This window comes from Schistocerca americana, chromosome 6 (genome assembly GCF_021461395.2).
Source record: "Schistocerca americana isolate TAMUIC-IGC-003095 chromosome 6, iqSchAmer2.1, whole genome shotgun sequence".
In the NCBI taxonomy this organism is placed as follows: Eukaryota; Metazoa; Arthropoda; class Insecta; order Orthoptera; family Acrididae; genus Schistocerca; species Schistocerca americana.
In genome coordinates this window covers 37062359-37083639 of record NC_060124.1, presented here as the reverse complement: position 1 = coordinate 37083639, position 21281 = coordinate 37062359, and positions in this window count along the sequence as shown.

Sequence of the window (21281 nt, the reverse complement as noted above, 5' to 3'; positions counted from 1 at the left end):
AGATTCAGTGTTTAAACCTCCTCTACGAAGAAACGTGCCAGAACTGCGAGCTCGCATCAACGATGCTTTCGAACTCATTGATGGGGACATGCTGCGCCGAGTGTGGGAGGAACTTGATTATCGGCTTGATGTCTGCCGAATCACTAAAGGGGCACATATCGAACATTTGTGAATGCCTAAAAAATCTTTTTGAGTTTTTGTATGTGTGTGCAAAGCATTGTGAAAATATCTCAAATAATAAAGTTATTGTAGAGCTGTGGAATCGCTTCAATCATTTGTAATAACCCTGTAAACAAATCGCATTTCGGAATGTACAGTGTTCACTCCATACAACAATAAATGACCATCTTCGATCAGAGAATTAGTGTAGTGCAATTTTCGTATCATTACTCTAGATAAATTCTCCGACAGTTATGTACTCAGCAGGTGGCATGTTTGTGAAACTTTAGTTACAAATTGACGTCACAAGCGCACACTGCGGCTGCTCGTTTACTGCCCGCTGTCAACACAGGGCGGGGCGATACGTTGTGGCAGCCAGCAGACATGCACGATGAATTCGGCATGACGGGCAGCAGCGAGAGCGGAACAAAAAGTTCTTTTCCGCCTCTGGCGCGGCCGTGGGTCGCCGCAGCCAGCAGCCGATACCTCACCTTATTCAAACAAAAGCTGCCGCTGTCTCCAAATGATGGTAATTTAATAAGGGTCACCGTCAAAAAGAAGTTCCTCCCTGGCATCGGAATCACATATATCTCTCCTGTGCCGGTGTTTCATTAAAACTTCAGTGAAAGTCAAGTACGACCGGAGGGTAAGTGGGTTGTTTCGTAGGAGGGAAATGACAAATAACATACAAGTTGCCTTCCACAAATTCGAGCGGCAGTCCCCCACATCAATCATTAAAACGGTGTATCATTAAATAATCACGGTCCAAACGATGGCTTTAAATTTAAGGACAGTAGCACAGTCTCATTAATTTCACAGGCCCTCGGATTATTGTGGTGGCAGTTAATAAGACAGTAAGCGGCAGTTTGCGTACTGCACCTCAAAGACTATATTTTTCGAGAAAAGAACTCTCGCTTCTTCGATGATCGCAAGTCGTTTAGACAGGAACAGGTTCGTTTCAGATTTGCAAGCATAGCTGCCTCATTGTTATTCTCACTACTCTCAGTGTACGAAATTTCAGTTGTTTTAAGAGGAAGATGTACTACACCTACCGAGAAAGTCATCGAATTTATTCTCACACACTCACAATAAGATATGTTTTTTGGGAAAAGGTTTCGGAGAGGGGGGGGGGGGGAGGGGGAGAAGGAGGCAACAGTCTTGTGACTGGTTTGATGCTGTGCATCACGAATTCCTCTCTTGTGCCAGCATCTTCATCCAACGGTAGGAGACGGAACGTCCTCAGTTGTTTGTTGTATGTAGTCCAATCTCTGTCTTCCCCCACACTTTTTATCCTCTAAGCATCCCCCTCAAGTTTCAAAGAAGCTATTCTTTAATATCTTAACACATGTATTAAAAAACTAAAAACCCGCCTCGATTGCGAAAAAAGCATATTAACCAACGATTGCTGACGCGCTGCAATGTTGAAGGTTCTTAACACAATGTCTTACCATCCTATCCTCCCTGGGGGTGGACATCGAGAGCAGACAAGAGGAAAGTTGGACACTTAACAAGCGGCTGTTCACCCGTGAACTCGTTCGTCAAGAGGGAAGTAATTTACATAGAGAAGTAATGGAAGAATGTCAGTTGGTGTAGAACATAGAATAGCAGTTAAGACTGAACCTTAAGATGATAGTGGATTTGGGTATTTGATAAATTTATTTTTGATATGACGAATTGGATGACAGCCAAATTTAAAATGAAATGTCTAGGGCTTCACCCATTCCTCATTGTAGTAAGAATGAAGAAGTGAACAGTTTCGAATTGTGGAACAAGTTCATATGAAGCTATATTTATGGGATGAAAATCGGTGAGTGCAGGAGAAGCTGATAGATGGGGACATGAAGTCATTATTAGTATAATTCATGATGCAAAAGAAAGAGAATTTTAAGAACTTATGTAGTAAGACTGACCTTAGGTACATTAAATTCGAACATTAGTAGCTTAAATTCAAGAATAGAAAAAAATAGTAGTGGTATTAACACGGAATTTAAAAAAGAAATTAGTGTGATTATTGCTAATCTTATTAAATTCATAGAGGAAAAGGAAGAAGTAACAGAAACTTTTGATTTGAAATTAGTACAGACTTGTTCTTTTGATGACACTAACGACGTTATTTGCGATACGAAACAAGAATATTCTGTGCGTTTTGAGAAGGCAGCGGAAGGTGAAGAGAAAGTTGATGTAAATGATGGCACATTTAGCGATGTTGGAATAGAACGTTCATTGACGTTAAGTGAAAAGGTTGACAAAGTTGTAATTGGCGTTGTTGACCTCACCTCTCTGAGATTCACAATGCCTCTCTTGTAGCGTCTGCCACTGGAGCTGTCTGGAGACGTCCGTAACATTCCCTCGTTTACTAAACGAAGCCAGAACGCACGGCCGGGTCTTCTTTAGAAGTATTTTGTATCCCTCTCATTATGGGTCCCAATCTGTCATTCAGTATTCCAGAATCGGTCGAATGTTTTGTTACCCACTTCAGTCGTGAGTGAATAACATTCCTTTAGAATTCTTTCAGTGGCTGAATTTCTTTGATGTATCATTTTAGAAAAAGTCACTTTAGTACTAGTTTTGGAAATAATAATTTTCATGTACTAAGGGGGTTATACATGCTGCCCAGAAATGGATCAGAATATAATTTTGCTACATCGTCATTACAAAGTAACACACTGCCTGGCGCAAAAGTGAAACAACCAGAAGATAAACACGTCAATGTAACTTCGTACACATGCATACCATAGGTGGGTATGTGAATAATTGAGAGTGGCAGTTCTCAAGTTACACGTAGAGCGACCATCAGAGTGCGTTAATGTTCGTGCTTAGTATGGCTACCAGGCCTGGTAGGCTATGTGAGGCGTGTGAATAGTCAGATGTTGAGTAATCGCAGCGAAGGAGACGGAGATCCGGCGTACTCGTATGAGAAAGCGTTATCAGCACGTGACAGAATTTCAAAGGGGCCTCGTCGTAGATTTCCATTCAGTCGACTGTTCAACTCGTGCGTTATTCAGATTTGTCGGCTATACGGATGTCGAAGACTGCAAGAGCTGACAAGTGCGAGAATTGTCGCACAATCAGCTTAATAGCTCATCCATCCAAGTCGTTGACAAGAACCATGTACAGCAGAACGGAAAAGAAAATTGAGGATGTGCAAAATTATGATCAGCTTGGCCTTAGAAAAGGTAACGGCACCAGACGTTGCGTTTGGTACTGGCTGCAAGGCTAAAGAAAGATCAAGACACGTTCGTAGGATTTTTCGATCTGGAAATAGCGTTCAACAGTGTAAAATGGCGCAAGATGTTCGAAATACTAAAAATAGAGGTAAGCTATAGGGAGAGACGGGTAATATGCAATACGTACAAAAGCAAGAGGGAATAATAAGACTGGACGACAAGAACGAAGCGCTCAGATTAAAAAGGCTGTAAAACAGGGATGTAGTCCTTCCCCATTACTGTTCAACCTGTACATTGAAGAAGCAAAGATGGAAATAAAAGGAAGGTTCAGGAGTGGAACTAAACTTCAGAGTGAAAGCTTTACTACGGGTAATTACGCAGTAAAGTGCTTACTCCTTTGTGCAAAGTCCCTTGTCGAAATACTTATTTCACATATTTTGCACCGTTTATAACGTACATTTTGAGAGAATGAGGTTTACCACAAGTACTTACAAGTTTTATGGATCTTTCCTGAACCTCGAGATTCCGATATTCACAGTTTACAGACAAATTTATTTGGAATAATTTTTTTTAGGAGAAAAAAAATGGCTGAGCACAATGGGACTCCACATCTGAGGTCATCAGTCCCCTAGACTTAAAACTACTTAAACCTAACTAACCTAAGGACATCACACTCATCCATTCCCGAGGCAGGATTCGAACGTGCGACCGTAGCAGCAGCGCGGTTCCGGACTGGAGAGCCTAGAACCGCTCGGTCATTGCGGCCGGCTTTAGGAGAAAAACTCTTATATTTGTACGAACATGATACTGAAATAACTGAGCAAATCTTTAGAAGTATTCCCGTTGAGGAACAGATATTGCTTCTCAAATCTGTGACACCAGACGCTAGCATGTATTGTTTCTGGAGGTGTATTCTGACAGGCAGCTGGGCGTCAGGCCGTGACTCTTGTGCCGTCAAGTGGTTGCATACTTCTTCTATTCTGTGTCAGTCAGTCGCGAATTCTGCCTCTTTTTATATTTCTTTTCCCTCTTTTCTTTCTTTGAGTTAGTTAAAGAACCAAATTTATTATTCAATATTTTACATACATGTCAATCAATAGTTATGCCCTTTGTTAAATTTGTATCTACATGTTACCATACTACATCATCAAATTATGTACTGTATGTTCATTACCTAAATTACCCTTGTCTGAATGGCCATCAGGTGCCGAAGTTAAAGTAAATAACAAAAGAAAAATACTTGTGTCCCCCGTTCAAAATGTCGGTCTTTCTACATTTTCGTCGGTCATCGCAAAATTCATCTTATTGAATGATGTGCACAGATATTTTTTGGGGAAAACAAGGGTGGTCCATTCATCTAAACTATTAAAATTTTCTGTGCCATATTCCTCTATGCGTTATTTTATACATACTGGTAGAATTTCTTTTTGTAACGTTTCCACTGTATACTGCTATTTTTCCGAAAATCCTCATTTCTTCAAATTATCCTTCTTTGTGTATCTCCAAAATTCGTATCTCAGTTCCATATTACAGAGAAGAAACAGCCATCGTTTATAAAAAAAATTCGTCATATTCCCATTTTCCCTTTCAAAAATAGTGGATACTCTTATTCTGTTAGTTTATTTTCATTAACAGCATCTCCCTCAATATTTTCTTTTCTTTTTTTAATTCCAAGGTTTTATTCTTGTTGGACAAAAAATCATCGAGACGAATTCACCAGGGTATCTTTGTAGACAGTAATGATGTAGTTGTAAACAAATAAACATTAATTATCATTATATGATCCAGTTTGATCACGTAGTTGTTTGTTTGCTGTATCCATTGCCGTGATAAGTCACGTGCAAAGAGGAAAGTATTAGGTTTTTTTAAAATTCCTTTCTATTCCTTAATCTAGATAAAATCATTTTATTGCTCTTAAGATGTTAAGGGCACTTGTACCACACATTTTTGTTCCTAACCTTATGAAGACTTTTTTTATAAACTATGTGTATATTTATCTTCAGATCAGTCTCCACCTATCCATGACTACAAAAATTTTGAGTAGCAGTAAATTCCATATCTTTCTGTGAGCTTCCCCTTTAACAGAATTTTCATTTCACGTTCCCGATATTTACCAGAAAATATTATGTTTGACTGACCGTCGCCGACTTTCACCATGAATACACTCATTCAGTTTGTATATTTTCGGCGACAGCTTTGCCCTGATTACTAATTAGTCCGACCAAATGAACTGCGTGTCGCTGTAAGTGACTAAAATAGTAAGACTACGTTTTCGATTCTTGTACTTTTATAGTCTTCACAAAAGGCAATATTGATTGCCGATCGTATTTCATTGTGCTGTTTTTCCATTTATCTTGATTAGCCCCAGTAGCCCCCCCCCCCCCCCCTCCAGCCGCCATAAAAAAGAAACCTCTTTTTCTCCGGTTACTGATAGATGTTTCGCTTGATCAGAATATGCATCTCAGTGATGAAAATAGGATTATTTTACGATGATATAGGCTGTAACACTAGCTCTAATTTATCATTTTAATTTTAAGTTGGGTGAGGTATGTATCGCAAAGAGTCATGTCAGACATAACTGGAGACTAGAATACGTAAAATTGCCACCGCACTTAAGTATTGGTTCTCCGTGTAATTACCAACGAAAAACTGGTGGACATTCGGGCCTTACGCACTTAAACGTCCATATAGTCGAAATTTTCGAATACGGGCATGCGCGAGAGCGGCAGGCTCTCATTGCTGTGGCTTTTCACTAGAGAAATCTAGCCACTCTGCAATGAAAGGGATGACGTGACACTAATGTAGAAAGTACTCAGCTCGAATGACTAACACCGAATGCAAATTATTTTGAATTATGGAAATGTGTCTGTTCTTCCATTCATCAGCTTTGTTTATATAATGTTTACGTTACATGTTACATTTTTATTTACGTTACTCTGCATTTGTGTTCCATCGATATTCGAAAATTAAATAATATAAGGACTATAGAAGCATAAGTTACTAAAGAAATAAACTCTGGGAACATACAGTTATGACAACATATTCGCTCGAGTCATACATAAATGACAAATTATTTCTAAACATATTCCTCAAACAACAACATACTGAAATTCAGTGGATCCGCACTCGAATAGTCCAATATCAAAAGCCACACGTTATCAAATTCCGCAGCAGGAATATCAACTTCGTAACCAGATTTTTGCCATGCAAATGTTCACACAGCAGCTCTGTATCTCTGTGAAGAAAATTGGGTGTAAATAACAGAGTGAAGACGGATGGTGGAAGATTGGTCATTTAACAAGAAATGAGGTTTGTCAGTTCGTAAGCGTACAAAATCAACATGACCACCGCTCCACAGACTGTGCTCCCTAAAAAACGTTTATCTTTCACACAGTATTAATTATTAAGCTACATGTTCTTTTGCATTCTTTATATTAGATAACTTTCAAAAATTGGTTGTAGTCAAACATAGGGTTTTAAAGACAGACAACCTAGATGGCTTGTAAAAGAGATACATGTCCGTATTTTAAAATGATTTTTATTCTGTTATATGTTTCGCTGAGGTACTTACTTTTAAGCTCCAATGTACTGCGAAATAATCAATTATTATTATCAATGGTGTTCAGAATGTTTGCTGTAGTGAGGGATGACTGTGAAGGCGTGGAGCAACCAAGTACCCAAAGTGGTAAATGCGAGACAAAGATTTATATTCTATAGAGTGCCTTTTGTATCATCCATGTCGAGAGGTGGCAGTATGCATGGAAGTACGCAAGTGGTAGGGTGAGGTAATTTATCACTTTGTGGGTCTTCCGGTATTTTATTAAATTAGGATTACATGTAAATGTGTAGTCTGAAATATGCCCTGCCTTTACATGCTCTCTCGTATGGGAAGACCCATCGGCTCAAATTATAATGCGATCTGATAGCACCATTAAAGAAATGTGACAAAGAACAGAAATAAAATACTTTGCTCAAAGTATCAACAATTGACATAACTAAACAGTAAATTGAATTGTGTGAACCTGCTAAACTGCAATAAATATCATGAACTCACAAGAATTATGACCAAGCAACTGTGCTTGTTGCCACGTTGCGTTCATGGGCATACTTGGGCTCAGCTGTCAGCATAACCTTCTCATTTTAAAATCTAAAAATCCAAGGCGTAAAGCAGACTTTCTTTAATGACTGATGAACTGTCACTCCTTCAGCAACTGCAGCAGCTGACTTATCATCAGTTCTGTAAATGCGTGCATAGAAAAGGCGAATCATATCGCTCACCGTAACAGTTGAAATATGTAATATTACTCGCTATGGTAACTCAGGGACGTTACTATCTTTGCTGAAGACAAAATTTACATTACAAGGAATAGCTTGATACCGATCGCAAAGTGCATCTTGGCAGTGAAGATATCAGCAATTGGAAATAATGGCATGGAATCTCGGAGGACTTTGAGAATGTTTGACATTGATGGCCTTTGTTGGTCTGTCAGCAGCATATTATACTGTGTACCTAGATGTACTATGCTAAAACTAAAAATGCATGTCCCAAGTAAGAAACTCATGACGTGAAAAATACCTTAGCCAGCCGTTACTTCAAGATTAGCGTTGGACAAAAACAGAGTCAATCATTTAACATAAAAAATAAGGTTCCTCAAGGATCCATACTAGCACCTTTGCTCTTCAACCTGTATACCAGTGACATGCTAAAAGTTAGTAGCAAAAAGTTAACAGTTTTAATCTGCCAGGAAGTTTCAGCAAAAAGTTATGCTACGCCGATGACCTTGCCATATCCATACAAATCAGCATACTCGAAGAAGCAGAAAATATTTTGTCTACAGATTTAGATAGTCAGAACACAATTGCGATGCATGGAGACTCCAACCAAATACAGCCAAGAAGAAGTCTGGGCATTCCAGTTAAACGACAGAATCATAAACCAATAGCTTAGTGTCAACTTCTGTCAGCAGAGGATTGGCCAAATTTTCCAGCCTAAATACCTTGGTCACACATTCTATCGGTCTTGAACATATGAAAGACACTTGGAAAACACAAACCAAAAGCTAAAGGCCCGATATAACATCATAAACAGACTGGCTGGCACAACCTGGGGTGCTGAAGCATCCACTCTAGAGGCTTCAGCTCTGACACACCGACTACCCCCGAGACCTTCCAGTCCATACAGTCTTAAACGACCATCCTCGAGACCGCTTGATATCACGCAATCCACTGGCACAATGGAAGAAACAATAAGTTTCAACTTAAAAAAGTGTGGTGTGAGAGATGGAATGCTACAACAATAAAACATCAAGGTATTCATGATCCCTCTGCCATTCTACCAGGATTTAATCTGAAGAGAAATGGGTGGACACAACTCAACAGTATAAGAACAGATGTAGTGCTATGATGTACAAATGGGGGCTCCGAGACTCTGCAGTCCGCTATAGTGGGGCCCAAAACAAACCATCCAGCATATTGCCTCTGAGAAAGTATCCAAGACCATTCAGTGATTTTATTAAAGCTCTTTCCTCTGCTATAAATTAAATTCTAATTAATATATCTGTTCACTTAACAGTTCTAATAATAAAGTTTAAAAGTCCTCTTCTTAGTATTACTGAAATATCAACTTTAAGAATATGAACATATTAGCTTTGTGCTTAACTCCTTAAATGGATATTGTAAGCTGTATACACTTCTTAATATTTGCTGTTGCAGTCATAAGATAAACAAATAAATAAGAAACCTCAAGCAACATTGAAAGAAGATCTTTAAATCAGAACGTGACGGATTTAAGTTCTCTAATATTCGGATGGATCGACAGAAACACGTTTCTGTTCCTTGCTCCGAAAATCATCGGACCTACAAAGCCACGAGCGTAATATCTCAACAAACAAACCACATGTTAAAGTTCTGAAGATAATGTGAACTTCAAGGCTTGCAATACGAACCAGAGAACAGGTGCACATTAATAACACGATATTTTCGAATGAATAGCAGACTCTGTCTTCAGTAATATTCAAATCGTACGAGAACATGTGGCATCTTAGCACATCTGTGCACCTCACGCCGCTGCGCACACCTTTACTCCGTCAGACACTCGCTTTGTCCATCCATGGTGCCGCGCACCATTCTCATTGGCTCCCAAATGCCGGAATTTCAAACAGTATTCTTCTACCACTTTACTCAATGTGTCAGAGATAGCTCTGTTTGCCGGCCGGAGTGGCCGAGCGGTTCTAGGCGCTACGGTAGCAGGTTCGAATCCTGCCTGGGGCATGGATGTGTGTGATGTCCTTGGGTTAGTTAGGTTTAATTAGTTCTAAGTTCAAGGCGACTGATGACCTTAGAAGTTAAGTCCAGAGCCATTTGAACCATTTGATATCTCTGTCTGCAGAAAAATATCTTTGAAAATATGTGCACACTGAAGAGCTAAAGAAATTGGTACACCCGCCTACTATCGCGAAGGGCCCCCGTGAGCACACAGAAGTGCCCGAAACACGACGTGGCATGGACTCGGCTAATGTCTGAAGTTGTGCTGGTGGGAATAAACACCATGAATTGTGCAGGGCTGTCCGTAAATCCGCAAGAGTACGAGAGGTCGGAGATCTCTTATGAACAGCACGTTGCAAGGCATCCCAGATATGCTCAGTAATGTTCATGTCTGAGAAGTATGGTGGCCAGTGGAAGTGTTTAAACTCATAAGAGTGTTTCTGGAGCCACCTTGCAGCAATAATGGTTGTGCAGGGTGTCGTATTGTCCTGCTGGAATTGCCCAACTCCGTCGGAATGCACAGTGGACATGAACTGATGCAGGTTATCAGACAGGTTGCTTGCGTACGTGTCACCCGTCAGAGTCGTCTCTAGAAATATCAGGTGTCCCACATCACTCCAACTGCACACGCCCCACACCATTACAGAGCCTCCACCAGCTTGAAGAGTCCCCTACTGAATTGCAGGGTCCATGGATCCATGAGGTTGTCTCCATACCCTTACACGTCCATCCGCTCGATGCAATTTGAAACGAGACTCGTCCAACCAGACAACATGTTTCCTGTCATCAACAGTCCAATGTCGAACTTGCCGGGCTCAGACGAGGCGTAAAGCTTTGTGTCGTGCAGTCATCAAGGATACACGAGTGGGTCCCCGGCTCCGAAAGCCCGTATCGATGATGTTTCGTTGAATGGTTGGCACGCTGTTACTTGTTGACGGCCCGCATCTCGTGGTCGTGCGGTAGCGTTCTCGCTTCCCACGCCCGGGTTCCCGGGTTCGATTCCCGGCGGGGTCAGGGATTTTCTCTGCCTCGTGATGGCTGGGTGTTGTGTGCTGTCCTTAGGTTAGTTAGGTTTAAGTAGTTCTAAGTTCTAGGGGACTGATGACCATAGATGTTAAGTCCCATAGTGCTCAGAGCCATCCAACTTGTTGACGGCCCAGCACTGAAATCTCCAGCAATCTGCGGAAGGGTTGCTCTTCTGTCACGTTGAACGATTTTCTTCAGTCGTCGTTCGTCCCGTTCTTGCAGGATCTTTTTCCGGCCTCAGCGATGTCGGAGATATGCTGTTTTATCGGATGCCTGATATTCGCGGTACTGTCGTGAAATAATCCTACGGGAAAATCCGCACTTCATCGCTGCCTCAGAGATGCTGTGCCCTATGATTGTGACAGACAACTTTCAACTTGGCAGTGTATTACTGCCAATGGTCAGCCGTAGGCATAAATCCTTAGATGTATGTTGTAAACTGTATATATTTCTTGATATGTTCTGTTACCGCCTTACGATAAATAAATAGTCCAACTGTTGTTTGTTTGTTCAGATAATGTCTTTGAAAGTGGCTTTGAAACACAGTCCTGATACGTCCGTGAAAGACAGCCATTCTCCATTTTCCAAATAAAGAGACACATTCGGTATTGTCCACCGACTTCTCTTCAGTATACTGATGATAAGTAAAGTGCTGACACTCTCGCGACTTCGTATTTTCCTCTAAACGTCTCTCATGGCTTAGTGATTATATATGCATCTTCCGTATATTGGTTTGCTCTAAACATTACTAGTACTTTCTCCGAAATGATGAACGAACTGTCACTATTATTTAGGTCTGTAATTTGAATATCAGTTTGCTGTGCATAGGCTGCTACTGCTGTTGTATCCAGGAATTGGAGATTCTTGGCTATTGCCATATTGTGAAGATTGCGTTCCTTTTTTTCAGTTTTTCAACACAAATTTTAATTCAATTTACAGTGCCTCAGTTACTTCTGCAGCTCTTTTCCAGTTTATAAATAATTTTAATCATGCTGCAACCTGTTCTCGTTTACAAACTCTGATGCTAACTGTCAGGGAGACAGGCAGTTTTACAGGTGAGGTCTGATTTATGTTTGAAATTACAAGATGAGTAGCTGAGCTGCAAGTACATTTTGATCATTGTACTCAAGCTTTTCTCTTAATCTTGTCACGGAGAGTGACGACTTAACGAGATAATTCCCTCCAAGGCTTCACAGGCATGGGTCGTCTGAAGGGTTTACACAAGTGATCAGGCGCTACAATTGTGGCATTTTCCAGACGAATGGTGCATAGTTCTACGCGTCCATTTTCGGGAAATTCTGTAAAATTGATCAGTGGGTTATGTAGAATATTCTCCCAATTTTTTTCATTATCGGAGTTCTAAAGACCTGACACCATTATCACGATGAGCGCGCGCGCAGCACTTCTCATTCAGTTTAAGGTAGCGAGTGCTTATGTGCAGGTCAGCTTACTCCGAGCATCAGCAGTTAGTGTTGTGTTGTGTTAACTTTACGAAGAAACCTGTCGAGGATGTGCATTAGAAAACAGTAGTAATGGGTAGTAAACGACGAGGGTCATATGACAATTGTACAGTATCTCTCTGAGGATTCCCTGATCTTAGGTATTATTAAGAATTAATTAATCCTATGTTTTATTGTGTTCTCGGCGTTAAAATAACATTTGACGAAAGAAATGTTTGATCATTGTAATTTACTGGCACTGATTTATCGAAAAAGGGCCTAGAAAAGTTTCTCACAAATGTTATTTTTCACATTAAAAACGTAGTTCGGAGTATCTAGTATTGTTGAAAAATTTAATAAATAGTAGTCACATCCTGTTAAAATCTATATTGCCGGCCGGTGTGGCCGAGCGGTTCTAGGCGCTTCAGTCTGGAACCGCGCGACAGCTACGGCCGCAGGTTCGAATCCTGCCTCGGGCATGGATGTGTGTGATGTCCTTAGGATAGTTAGGTTTAAGTAGTTCTAAGTTCTAGGGGACTGATCACCTCAGATGTTAAGTCCCATAGTGCTCAGAGACATTTGAACCATTTAAAATGTATATTAGAAGCATGTTGTCCTATATCGAACAACCATTTTCTCTTGCGAGCCTTCTTCCAAAAAATGCTCCATTTTCTCCTTATTCCATACTCTTCTCCACTTTTATTGCGTCCTTGTTCTGACTAAGCCGACAGTGATTGTGGTGTCACCGCCAGACACCACATTTGCTAGGTGGTAGCCTTTAAATCGGCCGCGGTCCGTTAGTATACGTCGGACTCGCGTGTCGCCACTATCAGTGATTGCAGACCGAGCGCCGCCACACGGCAGGTCTAGAGAGACTTCCTAGCACTCGCCCCAGTTGTACAACCGACTTTGCTAGCGATGGTTCACTGACAAAATACGCTCTCATTTGCCGAGACGATAGTTAGCATATCCTTCAGCTACGTCATTTGCTACGACCTAGCAAGGCGCCATTATCAGTTGCTATTGATATTGTAAATAATGTACAGACAAGAGCTACGTTCAACATTAATGGATTAAAGTTAAGTATTCCACCATCTGCGTCCGTTTTTCTAAGTTCTAATTTCCTTGTGCTGTTCCAGACCTCACGCCAGCCTGCGTGAGCTAAAACGCGTCCTTTCGGCTTCCTCTATTCATACGGGTTGGCTCTCCTGCCAACCCACAACAGTGATTATCTGCTTACTTATGTACCTTCGTCCTTCCTCGTCCTATTATGTTTTTTATTCTTTCTGATGCCTTGTCTAGTAGTTAGTCAGCACAAATATTGGAAAGCATTAGTGTCAAACAGCATCCTTGTCTAACATCCTGTCTCATCTATAACCTCCACTTCTTAGTACCATTCTCTCTCTGACATAGAGTTTCTTTATACACTACTGGTCATTAAAATTGCTACACCACGAAGATGACGTGCTACAGATGCGAAATTTAATCGACAGGAAGAAGATGCTGTGATATGCAAATGATTAGCTTTTCAGAGCATTCACACAAGTTTGGCGTCGGTAGCGTGCTGACATGAGGAAAGTCTCCAACCGATTTCTCATACACAAACAGCAGTTGACCGGCGTTGCCTGGTGAAACGTTGTGATAGTATGGGGTTCCATTGGTTACACGTCACGGTCACCTCTTGTTCGCATTGACGGCACTCTGAACAGTGGACGTTACATTTGAGATGTGTTACGACCCGTGGCTTTACCCTTCAATCGATCCCTGCGAAACCCTACATTTCAGCAGGATAATGCACGACCGCATTTTGCAGGTCCTGTACGGGCCTTTCTGGATACAGAAAATGTTCGACTGCTTCCCTGGGCAGCACATTCTCCAGAAAACGTCTGGTCAATGGTGGCCGAGCAACTGGCTCGTCACAATACGCCAGTCACTGCTCTTGATGAACTGTGGTATCGTGTTGAAGCTGCACGGGCAGCTGTACCTGTAAGCGCCATCGAAGCTCTATTTGACTCAATGCCCAGGCGTATCAAGGCCGTTGTTACGGCCAGAGGTGGTTCTTCTGGGTACCGATTTCTCAGGGTCTATGCACCAAAACTGCGTGGAAATGTAATCACATGTCAGTTCTAATATAATATATTTGTCCAATGAATACCCGTTTATCATCTGCATTTCTTCTTGGTGTAGCAATTTTAATGGCCAGTAGTGTAAGTCTTCTGTCGTTCCAGGACGCCTAAGAAAACTATTTACTTCTCGCTAGGTCCAGTCTGGAGTAGTCGATGGACTTCCGAAAGAATTACAGCCAACGAAACGAAGTGTCAAAACGCGGTTACATTTCAGCCATACGGTTGTTTGCTCTCCGCCGTGTTTTGATTAGGAGAAGTCGCAAGAGATGCTACTACAGTGAAAACACACAAGCCCCTGTCAGCACATCTGTCTCTCTCTCTCTCTCTCTCTCTCTCTCTCTCTCTCTCTCTCTCTCCCTCCCCTCTGCTCCCCCTCCCCCTCCCCCCTGCCCCACTGGGAGAGGCCGAATATCAGCTGCGGGCGCCAACAGGCGACGTAAACAACGGCGTCCGGCCAGGATGCGCGAGTAAACAACACGGCCTAGCGCTAACATCTGCGCAGCCTCGGCTCGCGCCGGCAGGATGCCTAACGGTGCTCGCAGGTCGCAGGTAGGGCTCGTGGCTCGTCCGAAACCTGGAGAGCTTCCAGCGGACACGATGGTGATAGCTGAGCCAGAAGTCAAACAACCAATCCATCAGCATCTGACATGTTATCGCTGTTACCTCGCCCTGCTACTGCTAAAGAAACTTCCAACTAACTGTAATACTTTCAGCACGTGGTTTGTCAGTAGCTACGCACTAAATACGTAAAGAAGATCTCCGCTGCCGCTTACAGCAATACATGTGACTTGGCCTGGAAGAAGCACTAGAGAAGAAAAAAAATTAGAAGTATGCAGTGGTAAGATTGCGCTAAACAGGACTTGGGTGGTTTGAGCGTAGCAAGTATGCAGAAACTAAAAATAAAATAGGGAAAGTTGTAAGATTTTATCAAGTCAGATTCAAATAGTTTGTTAACAAAAAATACTAAATCAGTCCAACGCTATCTGGCGTAACCCGATGGTATTCTAATTTTGGCTATGGAGGTCATTCTCATAACTGAATTTTACAAGCCAAACACTATGTTTTCCTTCTGCGTATTGTTTAAGCTTACGTGTTTTGACAACTATATGTCATGTTCTGTAGGTTTTGTTTTTACTGCTCGTAAATACATTTTGTTGGTTTTCTATCTAAGACCTAAAAACGTATGTGTCTATTCTATTCTGATTGCTCATTTGAAGCTGTACTATTTAACTATAATAAGGCAGCACACCACTTGCAAAATATTCGGAAAAGAGTTCACGTCTTTGCTAAAAGAAACTAATAGTTTTTATACATGTCTTTCCCAAAATAACGGTAGTGGATGTTCTGTACAGAAGTTGTCTTTTCTTCTGCGTCCCTGAAGTGTTTCGTAGGGTGTTACAATTTTTGTCCCACCTTTTGCCATTTCATTAAAAATCAAATCAAAAATCGTGTCTTTTTTTTTTTCACTGTGGTGCCAATTTATGTTCTGGCACGAATGTTTGCAGTAAAGGAACTAACAAACATATCTGTGTGTGTGTGTGTGTGTGTGTGTGTGTGTGTGTGTGTGTGTGTGTCAGAGGGATTGCGAGGGATTGAGGAAGGGAGACAGAGGGATATATAGAGAAGTACTGTATTACAGGTGATGTTTGAAGACTAGGTTTTCTCTGCGGGATGTCTCGTATAGTTCATCAAGCGTGCCGAACAGCGTTTCGTTACGTAGTCTCATTATTCATTTGACATGTTACTTCTTTGTCTTTGCAAGGGACAAAGGGCCGTAGGAGATTCTCACCTCAGGCAGGTGATTAAGATAACGGATGACGTATTGTCACGAGAGATGTTGCAAATGTATAATTTTTAAAAACTGAGTATTTATTACAACAGTGTCAGATGCTGATTGTCTCAGACATAATTGGTGACGTGTTTCAACTGTGACTGTTGCAATAAATATTTTACAGTTGATTAAGAGTGAAAGAAAAAAGTGTAGTCATTAAATAACGCCCATGCCTTCAGTTAAATAAATAACACCTCTGCAATACTTTACGGAGCTATAGCACGTAAGCCGGCCGGTTTGGCCGCGCGGTTCTAGGCGCTACAGTCTGGAACCGAGCGACCGCTACGGTCGCAGGTTCGAGTCCTGCCTCGGGCATGGATGTGTGTGATGTCCTTAGGTTAGTTAGATTTAATTAGTTCTAAGTTCTAGGCGACTGATGACCTCAGATGTTAAGTCGCATAGTGCTCAGAGCCATTTGAGCCTATAGCACGTAACGCTGTTGACGGTCATCCGTATGTGGAGAAGGGCCTTTTACTCCACTGACGCTTTGATACTTTTCTAGAGCAGTGGACTACGTGCTCCACTATTGCTAATAATTCCAGACACGTTCATAATGACGTAAAAAGAATAAGTCATGACAGTCATCCACGTGATTCAGATGCACATTTTAGACACTACCGCCATTTAAACCTCCAAATAAATATGGACTGCCCTTCGAGTGAAACCTTCGGTTGATGGCCACAAAATCTGAAATTACGCAGTTACCCTGCTGGAAATAAACTCACGCTTCGAAACAGAAGTGTAGCAGAAATTTACTGTGTGTCTTCGGTTTTCGTACAGATGGTATCCGTTTCCTATTACCTCGCATTAAATCTTTTCTGGTCGAATATTTAGCTATCTACGAAGATATGTTTCACTTTGCAGCTAATTATACGATACTTAAATTTCCTGGCAGATTAAAACGGTAAGCTACAGATCCTTAGGTTTACATTAGAGGACAGGTACGAGACATTCTCGGATACCTGAGTAACAGGTTTGCCCGGGAAAGGCAAAAACGACATTAGAGTATGGTTATGACTTCCTATAACACTATGACAACTGTGAGAATCGTTAAATTATCCTGGGAAGAATAAAAATATCATTACCTTGAAAAATATAGTAAAGTCGTCAAAACTGGAAAAAATTACCACTTTCGCCATTACTTTCCTCACTTTTTTTTATTTTTTTATTTTTTTTAATTTTTTTTTTTTACGGATGTACAAGTGAAGCTCTGAATAGTGTTCAGCAAAACACGACGGAACTTTCACTGTAGCTCGTCATTAGTGTTGCTGTATACTAACGCAGAGTTCAAAACTTGATTCCTAGTGAGGCCAAATGAGAAGGTGACGGGTAAAATAAAAGGCAAAACCGACACACAAACCGTCGAAATGGCGTCAAATCGAAACATTTAACCAGACTGATAACCAAATGATGTTTGCTATGCTTAAAAAAATGATAGATTAAAATTGTGATCACAGCGGGGACCACGCCTTTCATTGGAAATGCTCTCTTACGCAAACTTTTTTTTTTTCTTTCAGGTGTGCTAGTACATCGAGATACTCAGCATACAGATTTAGGAAGTGCGGTTGTGCTAGCGTAAGTGAATCTCTGAGTGCGTGGCCTGATGCGTTCTCGGATATCTCATCTAGCGCTCCAGGACCGGCCTAAAGTTTCAGTCTGTTAAAGAAGTTTCAATGAAGGGCACACTCTGATTCAGAATTCCATTATTCTAGACGTGTTTTTCCTTTCATTGATTCACAGTGAGGAAACATTCAAGGGTGCCGAACAGTTGTAAAAGAATACGCAACACATGCTTACGAAGAAAACGAGACATGTTAATGTTCCTTCCACAGATCCTGAGTAAAATGTTTCCGTTGGTAAGTCAAATATTCTGAAACTTTTTTTCTATTCAAGAGGTAATACCAAAAAAGCAAATGAAAATACACAAAGGTTCATAGAATAATTGTTAGGCTGTTGCAGCCACCCATCAAGGAGGAAGTAGTTTCCAAAGCATGTTTAGTGTATCACATCTCTACGTTTAAAACGTGCGAATGTCAGATTTTACGTAACAGTCCCGTTATCTGATTTTATTAACAACATGTACATAATTTGCTTTTCCACAAAATTCTTCAGTAGGTTAGGAGTTGGTCTTTAATAAACAGTGGAAGATTCAAAATGGCTCTGACAAGGGAATCTCCCCATCGCACCCCCTTCAGATTTAGTTATAAGTTGGCACAGTGGATAGGTCTTGAAAAAGTGAACACAGATCAATCGAGAAAACAGGAAGAAGTTATATGGAACTTTGAAAGAATAAGCAAAATATACAAACTGAGTAGTCCATGCGCAAGATAGGCAACATCATGGCGAGTGTGAACACAGGAGCACCGTGGTCCCGTGGTTAGCGTGAGCAGCTGCGGAACGAGAGGTCCTCGGTTCAAGTCTTCCCTCGAGTGAAACGTGTAACTTCTTATTTTCAGACAATTATCAAAGTTCAGGCACTCACACATAATCAAATTCGCTCTCCAATATTCCAGGACATGTTCAGATTTCCTTGGACATATGCAGGATTTGAAAACGTTAAAAACATTTGTTATGGCAGAGCACAGGGAAAACTGTGCGACTGTGAAACTGTTGCATTAATTTGTTGCAGTTTATGTGACAAACTCTTATGTTTTCATCACTTTTTGGGAGTGATTATCACATCCACAAGAAAACCTAAATCGGGCGAGGTAGAAGAATCTTTTTATCCATTCGCCAAGTGTGCAAGTTAGGTGGGTCGACAACATATTGCTGTCATGTGACGCACATGCCGTCACCATTGTCGTATAGAATATATCAGACGTGTTTTCCTGTGGAGGCATCGGTTGACCTATGACCTTGCGATCAAATGTTTTCGGTTCCCATTGGAGAGGTACTCCTTTCGTCTACTAATCGCACGGTTTTGGGGTGCGGTCGCAAAACACAGACGCTAAACTTATTACAGTTAACAGTGACGTCAATGAATGAACGGGCTGATCATAACTAGTAAAAAAAAATTTTTCACTCGAGGGAAGTCTTGAACCAAGGATATTGCTTATCATGCTCATGGACCACTCAGTTTGTATATTTTGCTTATTTTTCCATAGCTCCACACAACTTCTTCCTGTTTTCTCGATTGATCTGTGTTCAGTTTTTCAAGGCCTATCCACTGTGCTAACTTATAACTAAATTTGAGGGGGGTGCGATGGGGAGGTTCCCTTGTTAGCACTATGGGACTTAACTTCTGAGGTCATCAGCCCCTAGAACTTAGAACTACTTAAACCTAACTAACCTAAGGAGATCACACACATCCATGCCCGAGGCAGGATTCGAACCTGCGACCGTAGAGGTCGCGCGGTTCCAGACTGTAACGCCTAGAACCGCTCGACCACTCCGGCCGGCAGTGGAAGATTCATAGAATAACGTAGCTTTATGGTGGGAATCATATAACCTACTCATTCTAGCGATATGTTTTGACAGCAACACACGAAGAATAACCAGCGTCGCAGCAGCGATAGCATCGTCATCCCCCGCGCCGACTGCTACCGCCATGGAGCAACGCTACTCAGTCGCTGCTACAGTACTCGCTATTCTTCATGTTTTACTGTTCCTATTAATGCATATCGGCAAACGAATATCATACTAGGCTAACTTCGAATTGTTCTGTCGAAAGGGCACGTAAAATACCTCTGCAACAATAATTTTGTTTGTAATGGGAAACAAATTGGACGACGCATGAAACAGGCAGTGAGCAGGGTCTTTTTTTTTTGCTGTTTCTAACTCTCCAACTACGCTTTCCAAAAGATAAATTGCAAATATCTGCCAAAACATCAAACAAAATGAGTCTGACGACTCTTAGGAGAGACACCAAATAGATGCGTAATTCGAAGGACAGTAAGCGAGCGCATTAAAACAATAAAGCAATATTTACAGGCCAAAAGTTCAGGAAGGTGTAGAAATCTCGAAGAATGACTGCTTTTTCTCTAGAGATGACGGTACGGGATTCTTCTTTACCTCACCTCACCTACCCCCACCCCCTCACCCCCCGCCCACCATCGCCACAGAGTGCGACGAGCGTAAACAACCGTCAGAAAGCAATATGGGCTATATAACAATACTACTTTGATAACACACACCCTCTTTCTCACTATCTGCCTGCAGTTTTTACACAACAGAATCGTGGAGATTTTTGGTCATAAACTTTACATCTCCGAAAATAAGGATCTGTGTGCTATTGGGGGAGGGAGGGAGGCTGAAGTTATTACTTCATCTGAAGAAGAGACTGAAACGTCGAGTATTTTAGAGTTTTGACGAGAAATATGACGTCATCTGAAAACTCAAAAATTTTGCTGTCGATTTTAATGACATCAAATAAATGTCTGTCACCAATATTTGACCTGACAACGGAGGAAAATGGTGGCGTACCTATCCTGGTCAGCAGGGTTTATAAGGTAAACACCTTTCTGCAGGGTATAATGCACAGAGGACATGGGCATTCTTTATGGGAATCATTTGGCCATATGGAGACATTTAGAGCGAATGTCGATTGCCACACTGGTGCCATCAAAGAGGGGTGCCGCAATCAGCTTTCGCAGCTTCCATCTCTTTCACCTGCATGATCGTCCACACTACATGTGACGGTGTAGTTATGGTACTGCCACCTGAACTATAGTTTCGTTGCCGCACCCCTTCCAGGGAGCATACCCGCCGGGCGCCGCTGAATTAGACTCCAGCGCCACCATCAGCTATGGCCATCTAATGTCGTCGTCTTCGTGCCCAGAAGAAATGTTTTAAAATTACAAAGCCAGCCTGAAGATAGCAACCGTGCAGAAATACCGGCAATAATTAAAGGAAAAATCACCTGACCTCTCCATCTTGAACCACAGCCATCCAATCTACTTATAACACTCGACCAAAAGGTAATCTGTAACTCCCACCTAATAACCCTCCAACAGAAATCCCATAGTAGACTAAAACAACTAAAGCTACCAACCAGCCAAACTTTCGGGATAAATCACTTAACTTACATACAGACCTACAAAACCCTCAACGTCCCACCATCATCTATTTAAATGTTACACATATCGCTGCCCCTGCTAAATTTCCTTGTTCCCTCTAAATCCTTGACCGTCAAGCACTCCTCCTCCCTTTCCCGCAGGCCGGCACGCCCTCCCTCCCTCCCTCCTTCCCTCCCCCCTCATCGCCAGTACTGTACCAGTTGATAACATTGCCACAAACACCTGGAATATTTTCGCCAGCCTTTGGGCTTGGG